Genomic DNA, 20,991 nt, shown 5'->3' with positions numbered 1-20,991 from the left:
TGCTCTTTTATTAGCTTGTTGTGGGTGCGTTAGGTAGGTTTACGGTAGAAAATCACTATGTAAGTAAAAAAAAAAAAATTGTCCTTGTGCTTCAAAATCAGTATCTTAACATAATTGAAATGTAAGGTGATATACTAGCAAAAAAAAAAAAAGAGAATTCTAGCTAACCATGCAGAAAGGAGCATTTAGCTACGCTGTATGTAATTGTTGAAATTGAAGAAAATGACGACATTTGGATTAAAGGTCAAAATAAATGAAATGCACGTGCTTGGAAAGGACAGATCCAAACCTTTTGGACCATTTCAATTTTCTGAATAACGTTGAGTACATTTCACACAGTTTTCTGTGGCCAGTTATACGCAGGATAAGTAGATTTAAATTACATATTCTTGTGTTGTGATTGAGATCCCCTTTATTTAATGCAGTTTTTAATTTGAAAAGTGGTTGTCTGAACAGAGAAATTCAGTGAGCAGATCTGCTCACTGATACGACTCTCATCTTATGGCAGTTGTTCCTACTGTCTAATGAAAGTCCAGGGTATTCATTTTAGTATGAACAAAAAGTTTTTATTAGTTCATGTTCCTATCAGTGCTGCAGAGCTAATGCAGCTTTGACGTGATGAACCATTTCCTATTCTGGCCCACACATTTCCAACAAAAATTTTAATTAAGTTCCAATTGCTGAGTTAAATTGAACAGAGTCACTCAGGTATAGCTGAAGACATAATTTGGCTGGAAGAATCTTCTGCTGATGGCAATCAGTGATCCAGCAAGATCTGAGACTGTAGACAGATTAGTAATTTAAAAAATCTAGTTACTATTAAAATGAATCCATTCAGCATAGAAATTACTGAATGACAATACAAAGAGGATTGGAACCTTAAGAGTTTTCTGTCTGTGGGTTTGGAGACTTCAGGAAGAAGTCTTAAATTTCCAAATAGCTGAAAGTCCTTGTAGGTTGGATGTCTTCAGGCAGATTGCAGCAAAATCCAGTGTTACTGAAAGATGCCCACTGACCACATGTTATGGCTATGTTGAGGGTTTCTGAACAGGGAGCAGCTGGGTTGAAGATGCTTAAAATACAGGTTGTGATTTCCCTGGTTGTTCTCTTGTAAATAGGTGCTTTGGAAAAGTGTGGGAGATGCTGAGGACTGTCTGCACAGCCTCTAATGGACCAGAGGCAGCTGAAGGTGGTGGCCTTCTGCTGTTGAGATTGCGCTGTCCGTGCAATTACAGATGCTAGAAAGTGGTGGATTCATTCTACCAACACAGGTTGTGTGGAGGATAGAACAGGTTTGTTGGAAGGGAAGAATCTGTCTCTGGAAAGATTTTGATAAAACCTGGCAGCCTGTCCATGTAGGAGAGAGAGGGTTTTTTTTTTCGTTCTGTGGTACCATATGTACACACGTGTTTGTGTAAATTATACCTCCCAAACATGTAAATATAAAATAAAAATATTTGTACTGTTGTGAAGTGAGTGGATGCTGTTTCCAGGTATTGGAAGGTGTGTGTGTACGTGTATATATATGTTTAGAGATTTATATATATTTAAACATGGTTGTTTTTTGTCTTCTCTGTAGCTGTGAAACCATTAGGATCACATTCAGGATGCAAGTACTCAAGGCAGCCTCAGTGTTGTCCCCAGTTCTGGCACAGATGTGCTTGATGTGTTTTTCTTCCTGTTTGATAGATAGTTCCCTACAAATAAACAGGCACACACACCCTGTGCATGCGTTTTCCCTCCCATGCATATCTCTGTGTTTGCATATTCATGTTGCCTGGAAAACAGTGTCTCCCCCAGTGGAGAATTAAAATGGTATATCGCATCTTACTGAAACATTGTCAATCTGCTCTTTCTGTAGCATTAAGTTTGCATTTTTAGCCTGAGATTATATGTCAGAATTTAAGATTACACTATCCGCATGTACTAAAAAACAATTTGGTGATCCAAGGCTGAATTTTGGCTCTCCTGGGCCTTGGTTCTAGGCAGGTACAGTTCCAGAAGGACAAAATAACTGCCTTTTTTTTTTTTTAAGTGCTTGTTTAGGAGAGTCATTTGATGGCTGTTTTCCAATATTAATTTGAATTTAATTACTGCACTAAGCTTCAGGATGGTGAATAGTTGAATGGGGTACTGGAATCAGGCAAAAGTGTATGATGATAAACTCTTTTCCTCGAATCATTATAGTACCCACCTGCAGTGCGAATGTGTTTATGTAGTAAGTGTTAATTGCGTATAGCTCTGCAGTCTTCATCTGAGATGTGCTAGAACTAAAATTCTCATTAAATTATTATTCCTGAGAAAGTAACTTGGCCTGGTTCATGAGCTGTTATCTTCATGTGGCAAGCACATGTTATTCTGAGAGTCAAGGATGTTGCTGAGCTATGTCTGGTCATATGAGACTTACATGAGATCAGGAGGTGTAATGCAACCTGACGTACCTGGATGGAAAGTGTCATTTGTGACTACAAAAACAGAAGAGCAGATCTGGACAATAGCCACATCTGGAAATCAGGGAGGGCTTCCTGTAGCTGTGTTCTTACAGCTTTCAGCAGTGGGGCTTAGGAGATCCGCTGCCTTGTGCGTTTGAACAGCCAGTGCAGAGGAAATAAAACACCACCAAAGACAACATGCATTTGCTGAAAATCATGTTTGGACTGCCTTTTTTGGATAGATAGGTTTGTTTACTGAAATGGATTTATTCAATTTTTTTCATCTAAATGTTGATTGAAGTCACCAATTCAATGAAATTCGGTGAGTTTTGATCAAAACATAGGGGAAAACCAGAACTTTTCATTTTGGTGTTTCTAAAATTTGATATGAAGGATCAGCTTGATTTGATTTTTTTTCTTATTATTTTTATTTTTCCCCAAATGGAAACTGGGTTTATCTTTACTTTGCTTTGACCACTAATCCATAACACCTTTACGGACCTTTGTATAAAGAGACCAGTTAGCTTGGAAATGCATTGAACACGTGGAATACCAGTGGAGCCTACTTAGTATCTACCTAGAAATCTAGCTATAGGAAGGACTCTCTCTTTTTCTTCATCTTTATTTGCTTTTCCCCTCAGTTTTCCGTAATTCCGGTATCCTTCTCCTTCCTCCTCCTCTGCCTCCTCTTGGGTTCCAATCTCCATTCCAAGTGGCTGCTGCCTCCTCTTGTTGCTCTGTGCATTGAAGGATGGGGGAGGTTCCCTTCCCTGCATGGGGAAAAGAGCTTAAGAGAAGACCTGAAGGCAGACTTCTGTTTCTCATTTCCATAGATACACTTCTGTTACCCATCTGTGGCTGTCACAGCCCACTGCAAAAGCCAACGAGCCATGAAATAGAAGAGTCTGTGGGTTGACATGTTCCATGACTCTACCAAAGTGTTCCAAGATAACAACAAAAGCACTGTGAAGAGAATACATATATAAGCCCTTATGCATTTATTTAGTGTTTTATATAAATCTTTTTCAGTTCATATAGATGAACGGAGTAATAGATTAAGTGTTTGGATAGAACTGGAAGTTTTTTATCTGAAAAAAGAACCACCGCCACCAGCAGCAGCCACATATAGTCTTCCTCAAGATCTTTCTCACTCCTGTCTCACATGTACAGGTTGGTGATGGTGAAGAAATGTGTGAGATCATGGAAATGTAAAAGTGCCTTTCCAGTTTGCTCTGCCAGCCCCCAGTGATCAGCTCTGTGACTTCTTAAATGTCTTTGTAACTGACAAACAAGGGTAGATTTAATCCCCATAACTTTATTCAGGTATTTTTTTAATTATTTAAAGAAATAAACTTTCACAATATCCTGGGATGCAGGGTCCTGTGGTCGAGCAGTTGTTGCATAAAGTACTATTACTTCTATACTTTGAGACTACTACTTGCTGATCCTTTTTAAGTTTCTTGTTCCTGTATTGGAGGAAAATCCCTTTTCATTTTCTCAATGCAGTTTGGGATTTTAGTTTTCTGATTTGTCTGTGACCGGGTAAAATTACAACTGTTATGTTGTGTATTTATAAGGTTAATTATATCTCTCCTATCAAGGAATAGTTTGGATGGTTACTTTAACCATGTTTATTTCAGAATACTTCAGAGATGCAATGCCAACAGCTACTTCTGTATTCCCAGAGAGGTTTTCAAGCAGTAATTTGGGATTTGTCCTCTGCTTTAAAGAGCTGTGAGGCATAACAGAGTTGGTTTATTAGATGTTTGGTTTGTTCTCTTAAGTGTTAGAGCGTATTCTAGATATTCTTTTTCCATTTTAATACCAGGATTTCAACTTGAACTGGCATCCTGTACAAAAGTAATTGTAAGATTGAGGTAACAGTAAGAAGAACATACCAGTTTATGAAGATTTTTCTCTGGACAAAAAAAGTGTTACAAAATTCTGGTTGGATGTTTTGTATCAGATCATGGAGGTAGTGAGATGCTTTCACACAGTAGCTGTCATGAAATTACCCCCTGTCAGCATGAAGAAACTTAAAATTTCCACACTAGGCTTTCTTCTCTTCCAGGTATAGGATGGGTCTGATAATTGAAAATGCTACCTGCTTTTCTTGCGACCAAAAATTTAGATCAAAGTTTTTAATGATCTGTTTCAGATTTATTAAAAATACTTTTGGAATCACTGGCAGCTTGTTTATGAAAGCCAGTGTGGAAGAAATGAACCTTTAACTGAAATGATCAAGGCCTTCAGACAATCATCAGAAAAAAAGAGCAGTGAGATTCTTTTTGAAAGGCAGCGTATGGCCAAGGCCCTGTTGTATGTGACTTGGAACTGACAGTCTAGCTGACTGGCCCCAGCTGCCAAGTTATCTCAGGTCTTCAGAGTACCTAGTCTTGCACACAGGTCTGTGCCCTGCACCTCCTGCAGGTAGTGATCTGTTAGCACAGGTGTTACTCATCTTTTCACTTAATAAGAAGAAATTGCATCACTCCTTCTGCATTCGTTTCCTGAAGAATATTCCTAGAAGTTGGTGCGTAAGAGATTCTTATGTGCCGTGAGAGCCATCTTGTTCTGACTCCTCAGCAGAAAGATGCGACTCTTATTTTTTCTGCAACAAAAATTTCTCTGTGCCTGAGAATATGGCTTTATAGCCTATTGCATCTTCATAATTCAATGTTTTTCCTTCCTTTTTAAGTGTATGCTGATGCTAATGAAAGCTACTTTGCTTAGGACTATTTTGTAGCTTCTGCTGCTGCCAAAATTTGCTTTTGGCTTCTGTTTTCTGCTGCTGGTAAACTTGCCTGAAATATTTCCGTATAGTGAAAGTGACAAAGTCAGCTCATTTTTTTTTTTCAAACACTGCTGGAAGTCTGCTGGGTCACGCTGCAGGCTAATTGAATATTTGATCTCAGTCTACTTCCAGCCTGAAATAATCTCACTGGATATTCTATGTTCCAAGTCTTAATATTTTGGAAGCCTCCTCTGTTCCATGGGTCTGTATGTTGCAGAGCTCCTGTCATTAACTCTTTCAGGAAGAAGGATTTTTTTCACATGGATACGGTCCTGTTCTACAAGTTTGAGGAGAGGAGAGCACTGACTCCCTTGTAAATTCCTAACCTGACGTGGGTATTTCAAAAGGACGGGCTTGAAAGATCTTTTTATTGTAATAAAGACAGGTGGGAATCTTCTGTGGAGTTTTCGCTCATATCCTGCAGAAGATCTCTCATAATATTTCTGTTCAACTCCTTATACTTTGAGTACCTTTCTGTGAATGTATATGCATAAACTGAGAACCTGGAATTACATTTTCTTGTAGCCTCTTCTTTAAAAAGAAACACAACTCTCTTTATTTCATAAGTCTTTCTCAACTTGTTATGCAAAGTCAAAAGTCTGAAAGCTAAAGGTTGTAAATCTTTTGTGTCAGCAAATATTTGATTAAAGTGGGTACTGGGAATTTTTTCCTCCTGTGCCTAGTTTAGAAATATGAACAACATTAGGTTTTGATGAGATTTTTCTTTCTATACCCGAGGTAGTAATAAGTGACTATTTATTTTAAATCCATTTTATAGTAATTACTTTTTGCCTTTATTCTTTATCTCACCCATCACTGCTGCTTTCTCTTTGTCTAGATGTACCTGCAGTGCTTCTTTTCCTGTCATTTTACATCAACTAGTCTTGAAATTTCAGCTCATTTGAATCAGACAGATAATCTTAACTGAAGTCAGATGTTGTCACTCTGAGTCAATATATGTGAGATATTGTAATGTTCCACTAGCTCAAACAGTAATCTCCACCTCTGTAGTGCAGTTCGTGAAACGTGATGCAGGGACAAATGAAAGAGAAAACATGCGCTGTAGAAGTCTGTTTTCTTACTTAGAGTCTTACTTAGGTCTGTTTGAGCTGGCTGTTTCCCCTCTCGCAGATCTGTGGGATCTTCTCCTGCAGCAGCAGCAGGATGCTGGGTTCTGGTTCTGTCAGCCCAGCTACGTTTGTCAAGTCCCCTGCCCTCATGTCATGGCATAGCGAAGAGATTTTTCTCACCATTCGCATAAGTGAATAAAAACAAATGTACTCTTGGGAAGTCAGCAGGGAGAACTTGTGTAAAGAGGTGGTAAAAGCTGCATGGTCTCTTCTTGTTCCCATGGCCTGGAGCATCCTCTATTGGGAAAATCTACTCTTGGAATCCATTTTCAGGAGCCTTTGGTCTGGTAAATCTGAGAGAGCACAGAAATGAAATTGGAAAAAAAAAGAAAAAACAACCAAAAAAACAGTGAGATCACATAGTCATTTTCCCAGGTTAGGAAATAGTTACCTGCTTAAAAATCAGTTTACTGTGCTAGCTGAGATGAAAAGCTGAATGCTTTGCACTTGTTTACATCTGTTTCATCATCCACTGGACACTGAAAAGGTTCATTTCTTGTGAACGTTTTCTATATAACCATACTCCAGCTGCCATCTTCAGTTAGAGCGCTACTGTGTGTTTGCAAGGAACTCTATGCACATATCTTTCCATTTGGAACTGTGAAAGAGGGAACTGGGCTGGGTGCTCGTTAATGAGATTTCTGTGTTACCTTTGCAAATGTTTGTGTGTTGTTGCTGGTAGAAATGACTTGAATGGTTATAGGTTACCTGAAAAGTTTACCTTCACCTTAACTAGAGAGTAGTTTGAAATATGAAGAAAGGACTGAGATGAATTCTTATCTATCTTTGTACGTATCACATTTCATCTAGCACATACTATGGCTGACAAAGTATACAATTTATTAAATAAGCTTTTTTTTTGCCTCAGAAGTAGGGCACTTGAACTGAATGTTCCTCCAGCCCCCAGTTGTGGATATTTATTTGAAGTTATTGCATTTTCATCACTATTTCTAGTGATCCTGAGACACACTTGCAAGTATTGCCTGTAATATTGCTATCTACTTGGTAGTACTCAATTAATGCTTCACCAACTTTTCACAACTTTGCTCAGAATAGCTATTCGTGGAAGCTGTGACTGTTAAACACTGTTCTCAGTCATATTAATAGAACAAGAGTTTTCTGATATATACTTCTAAAACCAGATCGAATCTTCTAGTTCTGTTGTATTTTTTTTTTTTTAAAGAGGCTATCCACAATTGTTTTCAAAATTACCTAAGGAAGACCTGAGAAAGAGGAAGGCCTTACACTGCTCACACTGCTTTGTCAAGCCTGGATAACTGGCTTGTTAAAGTCAGGCATGATTTATATTTCTCTAGAATAGATACAAAGCTGTCTGTCACAATGGTAAGGCTAAATACTGGCGTATGGTATTTATTATTTGTACTCTTCATATTATACACAAGAATATACGATCAGGAATGAATCTGAGGGCTTATAAATACCTTCCTTATTTTGTCTAGCCAGGAATAATTTTCTTTTACTTGAGAAAGAAATCAGCATAATATTCTTCAAAGTGTTTTAGTAATCCCTGATTGCACTAAAAAGGACACTTGAGCTTTTCTGTGTACAAGCATGTAATGACAGTCTTTAAGCAGAAAGGTGGTCTCATCAGGTAAAGGAGCTTAATGGAGAGAGGTATCCTTGTTTTAAAGTGTCCCTGTGGGGCAGGGACAAGGTAGAGTGCACAGAGAAGGCAGAGACGGTGGGAAATCTTAAAACACTGATTTAAGATAAGGCCAAGGTAAAATAATTGACAGCAATGAAGGGTGAACTTAAGAAGGAGCTTGCTTTCTTTCCATCTTGCTCCTATTGCTGAGGAGTTTCCTCATGCAATGCTGTACTAGGTTGATGAAGATACCCTTAAAAGAGCTTTTTCAGTGGTATTCAGCAAAGGAAGGTATCCAAAGAGCTTACAGTTAAAAAGATACAAGAAATTAGAGAAATGCTACTGCTACTTTAAAAATAAATAACAGTAGCTTTCTGAAGAGGTAGTGCAGAATCCCAGCAGCTCATGTGGCCGAATTGCCTTTGTGAGAACTTTGCTGAATTCCAGTCCCAGTCTGTGAAATGGGAAGGATGCATTATCGCTGCATCTAGCATTAAGCACATCTGGCTGTTTTGAGTATTCATTGGCATTAACGGAAAGGAAAAATGCTATGGTTCTGCAGAGGAGGAGTCACCATGCTGCCATCAGCAGCTCAACATTCAAAGAAATGCATTTTTGATCCTTTTGCCCGCTTTCCCTGCAGTTTAGTTATCTATCAATCAGATACGTAATTTTTTAAACTTAGATGAGGAGTGGAAGTCTGCTTTTATCATGGGCAGGCAGACACACATTTCAGATTGGCTTGGTGATACGTCTGCCTCTTGTGAGCTATTTATTACAGATATACAAACTTCACACATCTCCAGGACAGATTTTAAGCCTGACTTGCCTTTAGTAGTCTGACAGATTGTGATAAACCTACAGGAAACAGGAATCTTTGGAGCTGATTTGTAAGTAGATAATTCACTGGATTGATTCGGTACATTAATTCTTGACCTATAGCATGAAAATGGGGCTGAGAGATTGTCAGCAACCTGAACTACTTCTGCTTTCACTGGGACGAATTTTTGAGCTTAGTATGAGTTGTTTCATGAAGATCCTGCAATGGGAAGAGCAGTTAGAAATGACTAACTGATTTAGGAAAACAGGTAGATTAATTGTGAATGTTCTTTGGAGAGTTTTTATTCCAGTATTGACCAACTAGGGATACCAGATTCATTAAGTTGATCTGGTTTAAAACCAGCGCTATAATAAGGTACCATGCAGTTGATATGAATTGATGGAGCTTAAGTTTATGCTAAGGAAAGTAAAAAACAATTTTGAGTTGTTTTTCAGCTTCCGACGTGTTTGGTGGTATGTAATACCTAGTAACTCCTCGCTTGTATCAGAAATAATGTTGCCAGTAGGAGCAGGGAAGTTATTCCTCTGTGCTTGGCACTACTGAGGCCGCACCTCGAGTGCCGTGTTCAGTTTTGGGCCCCTCACTACTACAAGGATACTGAGGCTCTGGAGAGATCCAGAGAAGGGCAGTGAAGCTGTGAGGGGTCTGGAGCACAAGTCTTATGGGGAGCAGCTGAGGGAGCTTGGATTGTTCAGTCTGGTGAAGAGGAGGCTCAGGGGAGACCTGATCGCTCTCTACAACTGCCTGAAAGGAGGCTGTGGTGAGGTGGGGGTCGACCTCTTCTCCCAGGCCCAAGAGAGAATGGCATCAAGTTGCGCCAGGGAGGTTCAGGTTGCATGTTGAGAAACTCTTCTCAGAAAGAGTGGTGAGACACTGCCACAGGCTGCCCAGGGAGATGGTGGAGTGTTCAAGAAACATTTAGATGTTGTACTGAGGGACATGGTTTAGTGGGAAACATTGGTGATAGGTGGATGGTTGCACTAGATGATCTTGGAGGTCTTTTCCAACCTTGATAATTCTGTGATTCTAATGCAACGTATTTTTAAGCTATGCCATAACTGGGCCAGAATGTAAACTCTGTGAAATCTAACTGACAATTGTCAAACTACATTTTGTTATAGATATACTGGCCTTATCTGTTAACAGGTGGTTTTGGTCATTACCGAACTTTTTTCCTTTAAGAAAAATGTTGAAGAGTGACTTTTTTTCTTTCTCTCCTTGAAGTCTTTTGTATATAAAATGCTGAACTCCAAGCCGAGCCACTTTGCATCGGTTATCTACATAATCCTGAACTGAGATTTGTTGTGTAGTTTATAGTATTCAATTTGTATGTGATGCCAGAGTATATATTTCTACAAAAATTACCCTTTCCATTCTTATTTCAATTTTAAAAAAGCAGTGCTTATTTCACGAAAATATATTTGTCTCTTTTGAATCTTAGAAGAAAAAGGGACATTTGTCCATCAGCTCATAGCTTTCAGGCCACTTCTCTGTTTTTCTTTTGCTTGTATTGCAGTTTTGCTTTCAGGTGCTTTGCATTTTTTTTTTTTCACTGGAGGCTAAGAATGCCTCCTGGTAAAATGTGAGAAGCACAATTTCTTCTTTTGTTCCTTATGGTCTTTGTGTTCTCCCAAAAGAAAATCCTAGAAGGTGACATGTAAACTAGTAAGAGCCTACCTCAAAGTAGTAAAGCAACAGGGTTGAATGATTCCCATATTCCTGGCACACTGGTGGTAATAGCCACTCCAAACCCTCTGCTGACAACAAAGCAAAATGCTTTTGTCAGTCTTCAATCTGCACGGCTGCTACTCACTAAAAATCTCAGGACCTTGTAGACAGTGTGTACAGTTCCTGTGCTACCTGGGTGTATGTTGCTTAGGTGATCAGACTCGAGAGATTTACCTGCCTTTTGTTCAAAATGTCACAGTTAATGATGGTAAAATGTGATGACCAGTTCTTGATCAAAGCAGTCGCCTGTGGATGAGCATATAAGTCACAGGAACCGGAGTAATTGCTGCAGTTCCGTATCAATAATTAGGTTCAAAGATGTACAGCATATTGTCTTGCTGGTTTCTCTATAATTTAGTTTAAATTCATGAGCAAATATTAACTGCAACTATCTGAGGTAAATCTCACCCTTTTGTGAGATGCTCAGTTTTTATTCCACAGTTGCACATCCCAGAAATTGTAGTTTTGAAGCAGGAAATGATGCATTTTGATAGAATCATAGAATGGCTTAGGTTGGAAGGGACTTCAAATATCAAGTTGTAACCCCTCCCATGTGGGCAGGGCTACCACCCTCCTGATCAGGAAGCCCAGGACCCCATCCAGCCTGGCCTTGAGCGCCTCTAGGGATGGGGCATCCACAGCTTCTCTGGGCAGCCTGGGCCAGGGCCTCACCACTCTCTGAGTAAAGAACTTTTTCCTAACATTTAACCACAATCTCCCCTCCTTCAGTTAAAAAAGTAAAAAAAAATAAAGAAAAATCCCCCCCCTTGTCCTGTCGCTATCAGACTGTATAAAAAGTCACTTTCCCTCCTGTTTGTAAGCTCCCTTCAAGTTCTGGAAGGCTGAAATAAGGTTTCCCCGGACACTTCTCTCCAGGCTGAACAAACCCAACTCCCTCAACCTTTCTTCATAGGAAAGGTGCTCCAGTCCTCTGATCATCCTTGTGGCCCCACTCTGGATCCTGTCCGAGAGCTCTGCAACCTTGTGCTGGGAGCTTCAGGTCTGTATGCAGTACCCTAGATGAGGCCTCATGAGGGCAGAGTAGAGTGGGACAATCACCCCATTCTTATAATTGCACTTATGTAACCTAAAGGAAAAAAATTGTATTAAGGCTTTTATTTTTCAAATGTTTGAAAAAACTCATCTTACTATTGCAACAGCAAGCTCATACATGCTGGTGATGTAGAACTGAGTGCATTGTATCACCTTTATATGCTGCTTTAGGGAAACATTACAGTGATCACTGAATCTCATATTTGACTTAAACGCTCTTTGAGGGCTAATTATTCTGCTGTAGCCTTGCTAGATCTGTAAACTTAAAAGCTTATAGTATGTTACTGCCACATGATGTGTAGACTAGATTCAATAACTTTACTGCCTTGTCTGCTCTCTGGATTACATGTGATTGCATGCATTCCATCACTGATTGTGACATTTGGTGTTTAAAACTATAATTTCACTTCTCCGAGCTTGTTTTGGGCATACTAGTTGCCATGCATTCTTATTCAGCTCCAAAAAAATACAGTTTAAGGTTCTATGCCTTTGCTTCTCTGTCTGAAATTCTGGCCTTCTTGTTGTCAGTTCTCATTCAGTGTTTCAGGTCTGTTTACAGCCCAGTACACACTTAATTCTCTTGAAGGCACTATGCTTGCCAACTTGCTTCCTTAGTTTCTTAATCACAAAGTAATTCCTTTATCATCTTACCTTTGTATTGAGCTTATAATTTCTTATAGAAAAACAATCAATGCATTTTGTCAAGAGTGTCTCTTCTGTCTGTAGGGTAGTGGGTCTTACCTGATATTCTCCTGTGTTTAGCACAGTGAAGTCATTTTTGGACTGTTAGAACCAGCTTTCCCATTTTTTGTATATATAACTTTTTTTTTTTTTACCAACAGGAATGTGTTGACATTCTCTAAAAATATCAAAAACTAGGGATCCTACCTACCGTACAGTGGGGAGTGGGGCTTGGACTTAGAAGTTAAAATTGTATGTGTAGCTCCAGCTCCTCACAAAAGTCTTATTTGCAGTTCAACTTCCAAGTGATGCTGTGTTCTTTTTAACTTCGAGGGGTTTTTTGCACAAATTTTGTTTGCTTGTGGATTTGCTGCACAATGCCAAATTGCATTATTAGCGCTGAAAATGAAGTGCTTGCAGGGTTTGCATGCTTGCTTTTAAATTTATTCAGTAGAGTTAGTTTTTCAGGATTTATCCAGTATTATAAAGATTTAAAGTGACCATGTTGTGACCTTCAGGTGCTTTTGCTTTCCATGATAATGAAGGTGACTGTAAGTGACAGGTTCAAAGGGAAATAAAGCAGCACAACTCTCTCAACTAGATAATATTTTATCTCTGAAACTTCCTTTAATGATGAAACCTTTCCATCTTACACAGTTAAGAGTTAAAGAATGACTAGAAACATTGCACTTTGAGGAACCATACAAAAGCCTGAAACTTCTCTTCATAATTCAGGAGAACTGTGTCAGCAGTTTGTTTATGTTATTTTTGGAAGGGTAATACTAAGAACCCCAAGGAATACGTGCATCTTTAATAAACTTTGAAACCAAGGAAGCCCGTATTTTTGAATCCATTTTAATTGTATGTGTTGGGAATATTTTAAAATAAGATTCTAGCACAGTGATAGAGTTCACAGAGTTTACATTGTCACAGTATGCCTTGCCTCCTTCTATCTGTATATCCTCTTTTGAAGTAGCAGTGTGCTCTTACCCATTTTACTGAAGCACAGCTGATGTGGGATAATTATTTTTTTTTAGCTCCCTTGCATTGTATCACTCTGCTGCTTCTGCTGATTTCAGCTGGAGTTGGAGGTCAGTCTATTTAAAGAGCACACACTTTTATCTTGATGTCTCTTGCGAGGTGCTGTATAATTTGGTTACTCCTGGGGATCTTTGTGGTGAGAATACATAATTTACTGACCATCTGTCTGCCTCCTCCTTTTCCTTTCATTTCAGCTTTTCCTCCCCTCATCTGTAAAGATGGCAGTCATGTAACATGTATGCAGAAGCATTTGGTAAACTGCTGGCCAAGTTACATACTGTGACTAATTAAAAAGTCAGCTTTGTGCCAGCACTTACTGTAACTACATGTATCATAGAATCATAGGATGGCTTGGGTTGGAAGGGACGCCAAGGATCAGCAAGTTCCAGCCCCCGCCACAGGAAGGCTGGTGTGTTGCACGTAACTACTGAAGAGAGATGTTCATGATGTAATGGATTAGTTTGTTCCAAAAGCAGCTTGAGCTTTTTTTTATAATGTGATTGTTGATTTCTTTACAGCTAAATATTGTCTACAGCTAGTGTTCAAAGTTCAGGCTAAACCCTGCTTTGTGACTGATGTTTTCTGGGGTCAGCTGAGAAGCCAAGGTCTCCCCAGATCAAAGACTGCCCAGATGCAGAGGTACTAGAAGTCCTGAATGGTCAGGCTGGGGTGGCTTAAGCTAGAGGACAGTAGGTGTGTGAGTGGGGGAGAGGGGAAAGCAAGGTGAGGTGAAAGAGGCATTAATAAAGGAGGGAAAAAAACAAACAAATGAGACTGTGTCTAAAGAGATGGAAGCATGAAAACTTGAATATAGCCTGGAAAGCAGTGGTTAGTGATCCCAAGAGTAGCCTAGAGAATCAGCTTTTGGAACTGAGATTTGGCTAAAGGATATTCATGGCTCTGAGGAAAGAAAAACCTTGATCATGTGGCTTTTTAATTAACGTTCTAGAATAGTTACAGCAGAGCTGCCTGATGCTAGCCTCGGTTTTCCTTCTTAATGGAATAACCCAGCTGGACCCAAATCTTGGCACGTAGTTCAGATGGGATCATACTTCAGTGAGGTTTATAGTGGGATTTGTGTGGTTACTCCTGCTCTTTTGCAGCTGTTTTGCAGTATCTCTCTTTAAAAGTAGTTTGATGTAGTACACCTGTGAAGTGGTATTTCACGTGTCAGATTCATGTCAGTTTGGATATGATGATCACCATCATTGGGAAAGATAATCTCTTAAACCACTACAGGGACCTTGTGTTCATCCTCACAAATGAGTCTTATTCTAAAAATGTACATATGCAAACTCAGAACTAAAATAATTATTTTCCTTCAGAGATTTTTTTCCCCAGTTGTTTGCCACTCTATTTTCTGTCTTTGTAAACTACTTAGATGTAAAGTCATGTTGCAAGAAGTATACAGAAAGGATATTAAAACCCTTATCTAGTTCTCCACATGCAATTGCAATATAAATAATCATAAATACAAACTTCTGAGAAGTGGTAACTCTGACACAGCTGAGGTGAAGTAGTAGCTTAACCTGGAGTAAAAATTTTTATTCAGAGTAGGGAGAAAAAGATTGCAAAACGTACATGTTTTTTTTTTTTTAATTTTTTGATATCTTTTGCTTAGAGAAAATATTAAACATGCCTTGTCACTTGAGTTAGCCAAGTCTATCTTGTTGGAGCATTTTTCTTTTTCCTTTAAAAAAAAACAAAACCAATTACCTTGCAATTTGGAGTGTTTGATTTAGACACGCTTTTTAGAGATCAGCATTCATGGCACATGCTGTGAAGAGCAATTTAAAATTAAATGGCTGCTTTAGACTTTTAAGAGCACCTGGATGTTATTTTAGAAGCAATTGGAGCTCTGGGCCAGCACCTTGTAGGGTAATTCAAATGCTTTCTGTGTGTGTGCTTTTATTTTTTTTTCCTTTCTTTTTTTGTATTTGAGTACTTTGTGAGGAATTGATTCGAACAACGTGGTGCTGAGCTCTTCAGATTCTGAAGTGCTTCCAGTACCCAATTGTGCTGAGCTGTAGATCAGGATCTCCTCTTGGTCTTACAAGGCCGGCCATCTTAAGAATACCACCCAGACAAAGAAACAAATCTGGGCTCTTTGAATTTATTGAACATATTTTATTTCATCTATGTCTCTATGATTTTTCCTGTCTTTGGCTTATGCATAGGAGAAGTTCCTTAGGTCAACAGAAGTCATTTAAAAGTTTCAAAAGAAAATATGGGCATGTAAAAGTAGTCAGTTACACCATGTCACTTCAGGATTTGAGGAAAGTTCTGGCATCAATAAAATGTTCAGGAATAAAAGGGTCCAGGGGGAACAAATACAGAAATTATTCTTCAGTTATATTCAGTACCCAATTTATGAGTGTGCTCTGCTCTGTGCCACATGTGAGACAGTGGGCCCTTGGGGGCTGAGGTGCAGGAGAGGAGTGGGTGATGATATAACGAAGGATTATCATAATGTATAGGCAGAAAGAGAAACTGGCTACACAGTTGACCTCAATTCTGGAAGTTACTACCCTGGGTACTTCACTTGGAACCATAAATCTTCATTAAAATGGATGCTTTCTGGAATAGGCTATGTAAATACAAGGCTATAAAGATGTTTTACTCATCTCTAAACAAGTGACACAAGGCGGTCATTTCCTTTCTCAGTTTTATTTTCAAAAGTACAAGCAGCTTGGAGACATCCATTCTCAGCAGGAGGTAGTAGTTGTCCTAATGGAGCTCCCTTGATGGTAAAGAGGCCTTGCAGAGGGATTTCGACAGCCTAGTGGGGTGGGCAATCACCAACTGCATGAAGTTCAACAAATGCTGGACTTCTGCACCTGGAAGGGGGTAACCCTGGATTTGTGTGCAGACTTGGGGTCAGGAGGCAGGAGAGCTGCCTGCGGAAAGGGATCTGGAGTTTCTAGCTGACGGCAAGTTGAATGTGTCAGCAGTGGTCCCTGGCATCCCAAAAGGCCAACTGTACCCAGGGGTGGTGCATCAGGACCACACTGCCAGCCCGGGCAAGGGAAGGGGTTGTCACACTGTGCTCTGCGCTGTGTGGTCTCACCTCCGGCACTGGACAGCGCTCTCAGACATAGGGTTTGGATTTCGGGTGGTGCTATGTGGGGCCATGGGTTGGACTCCGTCATCCTTGTGGGTCTCTTTCAACTTTAGATATTCTGTGATACTATGGTAAATACATGAATTTTTGTCCCACTTCTCCATGTAGCAGTCAGCCCCTTGCAGACACATAGAGTTTGGATTGTGAGCTGCTGGGGCTGTAGCAATGAGTTGGAAGTTCACTGTGGTGTGAACTGCTACCAAGGAACTAATGGAAATGTCTGCACTATGAGAAACTGCCAACAGGCAGCTCATGATAACAGTTTGCAACTACTTGCAGTGGTGCTTGGAGTTGGTATGGGGTAGTATATGCCAATATAGAAATGTTTTATAACCTGGAGCTGTAAAACAGTGAAGGTGACATTAAACCACATCAGCATCTTCTCGTACTGGGTGAGTATCTGGCAAGAGGCTGGGGAAGAGCTCAATATATTTTTGCCTTTGGGCTGAGATAAATAAAATATCGTAAGATACATTAGATTTCACTGGAGTGCGGAGGAGGAGAATGTGAAGTCTGAATATTTTGTTTTCTGTCTGAATCACTAATGGGCTACCAGTCAGTTTAATTAGAATAATTAGTCATGAAATATGTAATTGGTCTGAATCTTCCTGTAGATTATATAGAGTTCTTTTGAAGAGGAATGTGCTTATTTGATACTGATCCTGCAAACATTTATGCATGCTCTGAGCTCAGTGTGCATGAATAAGTGTGTATGCAGCAATATCCCATTGACTCCAAAAGGAGAGCTTCCCTTTTAGCTATAGGGCTTTCTCAATTTGAGCTTAGTCATTGGGCTACTTTTTCCCATGACTGTGGGATTTATGGCTAGTCTGTTACTCTAGGGATGCCTCCAGCAGGGTACTGCTTTCATCCTTACAAAAAGTGCTGGTGTTTGTGTAACAGTGACTTTGAACAACCATCTCAGCCTCTTCCAGAGTACTTCTCCTACACCCATCTGTGATGGTTTTTTTGGAACTACTGTGGTGGGTCCTGCTTTGGAGAAATTACCCAGCTAAGTATTAAACATAGGCTAGTGCATACTCTTGTTTTCCTGTGGACTTTGTCAGATCAGTTCCCAGATCCAGTTCATATTAAAGCTGTACTCACACCTGATCCTGGAAAACACAGGATTTACCTGGATTTCAAGTTTCTGCTGACACATTTCTGAAATTGCATTGTTTTTGGCATCCAATTCCTTGTGATGATATAATGCTTTGGTAAAGAGGAGATATTTGTGTTCAGAAACAAAATGTCATTTCATCTTAGTTGCATGTTCTCTAATGGTACAGTTTTAAGTTCTCACAATTTCCTGGGAAACTAACATTGAGAGACTAGTTCTCTTTTCCTTGTTTATTTCTTACATTGAAATTCTTTCTTACCCCAAAATTATGTAACAGTTTCATTACAGTAGTAAAATGAATGTCAAAGAAGTCCTAGGAAAGATATTAAGGCAGCCTTTTGTATGCATAGGATTTTCTGCTTGTTGCATATGCTTATGTACTTTAGTCTTGTTTGGTAGTATAATTGATGATAACAATAGATTCTGTACATTGATTGTTTAAGAAAACCTATAGTTTCTATTATCTTGTGCCACAAAATGCAAGCAGAAGCTTATAGGCTTTAATGCTATTTTTGTGGTACTTTGATTCCTTTTTTCTACTTTGGCACATTGTAAAGTGTTTAATATAAAAATACATGATTCAGCAAAGGCTTTAAAGATTTTTCTTACCATGCTGTACAGCAGTGCAGGTATTGTGACTGAAATAAAAGAAGGTGATATGGTGTATCTGTAGAGTAGGACTGTGTTAGCTGGTGACCTCTTTGTAGGTGCTCGGAAAGCTTAAATATTTAATAGCAGTGCTTTTTGCCTCTTTTTGGGAGCAGAGTACCGCAATTAATGTATGTACCCTATCATGCTCTCCCAATATGGTGCTGTTTTTCAGTGTTCTTCAGCATACTCAAGTTATGAATGCAGTAGAAGACTGTATTTGGATTCAGTGCCTTATCAACATAGTTTCCCCCGTTAACATAATATATTTAGGGTAAGCTAGGTGCCATAGTAATCCTTTTTAATACTGAAAGTCACAACTGTGGAGGATCTTGTTGTCACAGTTTGTGAATGGCTTCCACTGAGGTTGAGTGAAACTCAGTAAAAGGTTGGCTCTGTTGGTTACCTCAGCTGAAAATAGCTCTAAAAAGCCTCATCTGAAGAATAGGAGTTCATTTGGCATGCTAGAAATTGGAAGAAAATGTAAAATGTTATCAACTTATCTATTTTGATGACTTTATCTGAGCTTCTGTGTAGTCTTTTGGGTTCTGAACAGACAATCAAACTTAGCATAATTTATGTTCTAAAGGACACGAATAAAATTTTGGTTGTATTTCAAATAATCATTCAGTTGCAATGACATGCAAAACATCTGTCCTGTTCCAACTCCTTCCCTAAATCTGATGTTTATTTTCATTTTGGTTGAAGAAAACAGCAGAACAAAACACAAAAAACCTCATGTTGTGAACCTCTTACTACAGAGTTTCACTCCATAAAGCACAGTGATGTCTGTGATCTTTTGAGTGGTTGAAAAAAAAAAAAAAAATCACACATACCCCCAAGCCATTATAAAATTCAAGTACACTGTACAAGTTATCTAGTGTTTTCTCAGGAGAAATCACCGTATGCTGCCTAGCCTATGTTGTACAGTCATCTAGAATAACCTCTTCAGTTACCTCACTCTTGTTGATGTTACACAAGTGACATTGCTGCAAGCCTAGCTTATTTGACTGTGATAACTAACTTTCGTTGACTAACATTTTCTAGGTAGCTTCTTAGAAATTCAGGAAAAAGCTATAAAAAACATGCAGATGTGTAGAAAGGATAATTGGGGGGTGGGGGAAGGAGAAAGAGAAGAGGGAGCTCTAAGTGCATATCAACTCCAAGTAGAACAACAAAATAAAGGGGTGAAAACTGGAATATGTAGTATTTTTCATGTACTTTACAAGTGTTAGCAAAGTGTGTGAGCAGGGGGAGCTGGGGACTTGTAAGGAATCTATCTTAAACAGTTTGAGGGGAAAATACTTCTCTGTACATTTAAGTTTAAAAAAAACAACAAAACAACTGAGTTCCTTTCAAGCAACTATGTGTTATAAGAGTTTGACTCAAAGATAAGTATACTCTTCAAAATATATTTCTGTATAAATTTTAAAACTTGACAAATGTATTGGGAAAATCAATATCTCTGCTGTGACACAGCAAAGAAAGTCATCTCCTGCTCAAGCTTTGGGGAGCTGTGTATGTCCCAAGCTGTTAAATAAATGAGCAGGAATGTCAAAGGGGGTTCTCTTCTTTCCCTTGAAGACAGCTTTACTGTTCTGATTTCAGAAACAAAACCAGACTTTTCTAGTTTTCAGAAGTGCTTCTTTTCCAGCAGATGCCAGTGTTTTTTAAGAGTTCTCAGTTTCAGAGGGTTTACAGTGAGCAACGAGAAGAAGAAAAAAGCCAAGGACAAGGGGGAAAAAAAAAAAAGAAAAGAATGATAGGAAAGGATTTTCTCCCTGTCCCTGAGACTTTCCTGCTTTTACCAGTAAGTGCTGCAACTTCCTCTTCAGTCCATGTCTTGGAAAATGACTTAGCGAGATCCCTTGGGTCTGTCTGAGGTGGGTGTTAGGGATTCAGTCAGAGCAGCATCTCTGTGCTGTGAGGCGTGGGGGAGCACACAATGGCATTTCTAGCAATAAGCTTGTCAAAATAAACAGTCTCGCTTTTAAAATATGTATCTGGAATGTGTTGCCTGCTAATACATATTCATATCTCAAATGCAAATATCTCCCTTTCCTGCACACTTCGTGGATGTTTGCCCTCTCTATTTGGGTTGTGTATCATATGGCTTGTAAATAAGAGATGACAAGTTGTGTAATAAGTGGGGGGGGAGGGAGGGGGAGAAGAGGAGTTAAAGTGATTTGATTTAATAAGAAACATGCATAATTTACACGCACGGCGCTATTCCACTCTGATTCTGCATATTTTAATTGCAAGTCCTGTGACTTTTTGCCAACTAATATTTTACAAATAATAGACTTTTACTAGTATTAAAGATAAGATTTCTCAAGTGAAGCTTCCTTGCTAGACTAGGCATCTTGCAGTGGTGTAGCTTTAAGTGAAAGTTTGTGAATGTCCTTGTTTCTTTGCAAGGTGAAAGCAGATATGTCAGTTTAGCTAGACAAATCAGATATACGATATGAGCATAAGAATGTGTTTTATGTGATGTTTTTATCACACCCATTATGTTGGAAATACAAATTGTTTTAGGATGGATTTAGGTCTCTCTAATCTGTAAGTGATCTAAGCTCAGAACAGAAATTGATGTTAAAATTTGTGATACCCTAATATCTATACTTGTTTGCCCTTGCAATGTAGTGGTGGCATAAAGCCAGAAGATAGCTGAAGAACATTTGTTAAAATCACAGGTATTTGTAGCAGTCATTCCACATGAAAGGGGTTTGTATTGATGTTGCCGTTGTAGCCATGGCTGGGAGTAGACGGATAGATATTGCCTGCTGAGGCTCAAAG

The 20,991-nt window shown here is 39.1% G+C and overlaps 1 protein-coding gene across 8 annotated transcripts in view; it reads left to right on the top strand.

Annotated features, from left to right (window-relative positions):
* The window catches only part of CPNE4 (copine 4), a 268,973-nt gene that overhangs the window by 95,047 nt on the left and 152,935 nt on the right, over positions 1 to 20,991 (top strand). The window contains exon 1 of one of the 8 annotated variants that reach the window (XM_021388904.1): positions 11,449 to 11,531. The exons of the other annotated variants lie outside the window; for them this stretch is intronic. The gene's annotated coding sequence lies outside the window, so the exon portion shown is untranslated. Of the gene's footprint in view, positions 1 to 11,448; positions 11,532 to 20,991 lie in introns of those variants that run through there. 8 annotated transcript variants of the gene reach the window in all.

The sequence above is a fragment of the Numida meleagris genome, chromosome 2, assembly GCF_002078875.1.
Source record: "Numida meleagris isolate 19003 breed g44 Domestic line chromosome 2, NumMel1.0, whole genome shotgun sequence".
Lineage (NCBI taxonomy): Eukaryota > Metazoa > Chordata > Aves > Galliformes > Numididae > Numida > Numida meleagris.
The sequence above is the reverse complement of the archived record's forward strand: the minus strand, read 5'-3'. Positions and strand labels throughout refer to the sequence as shown.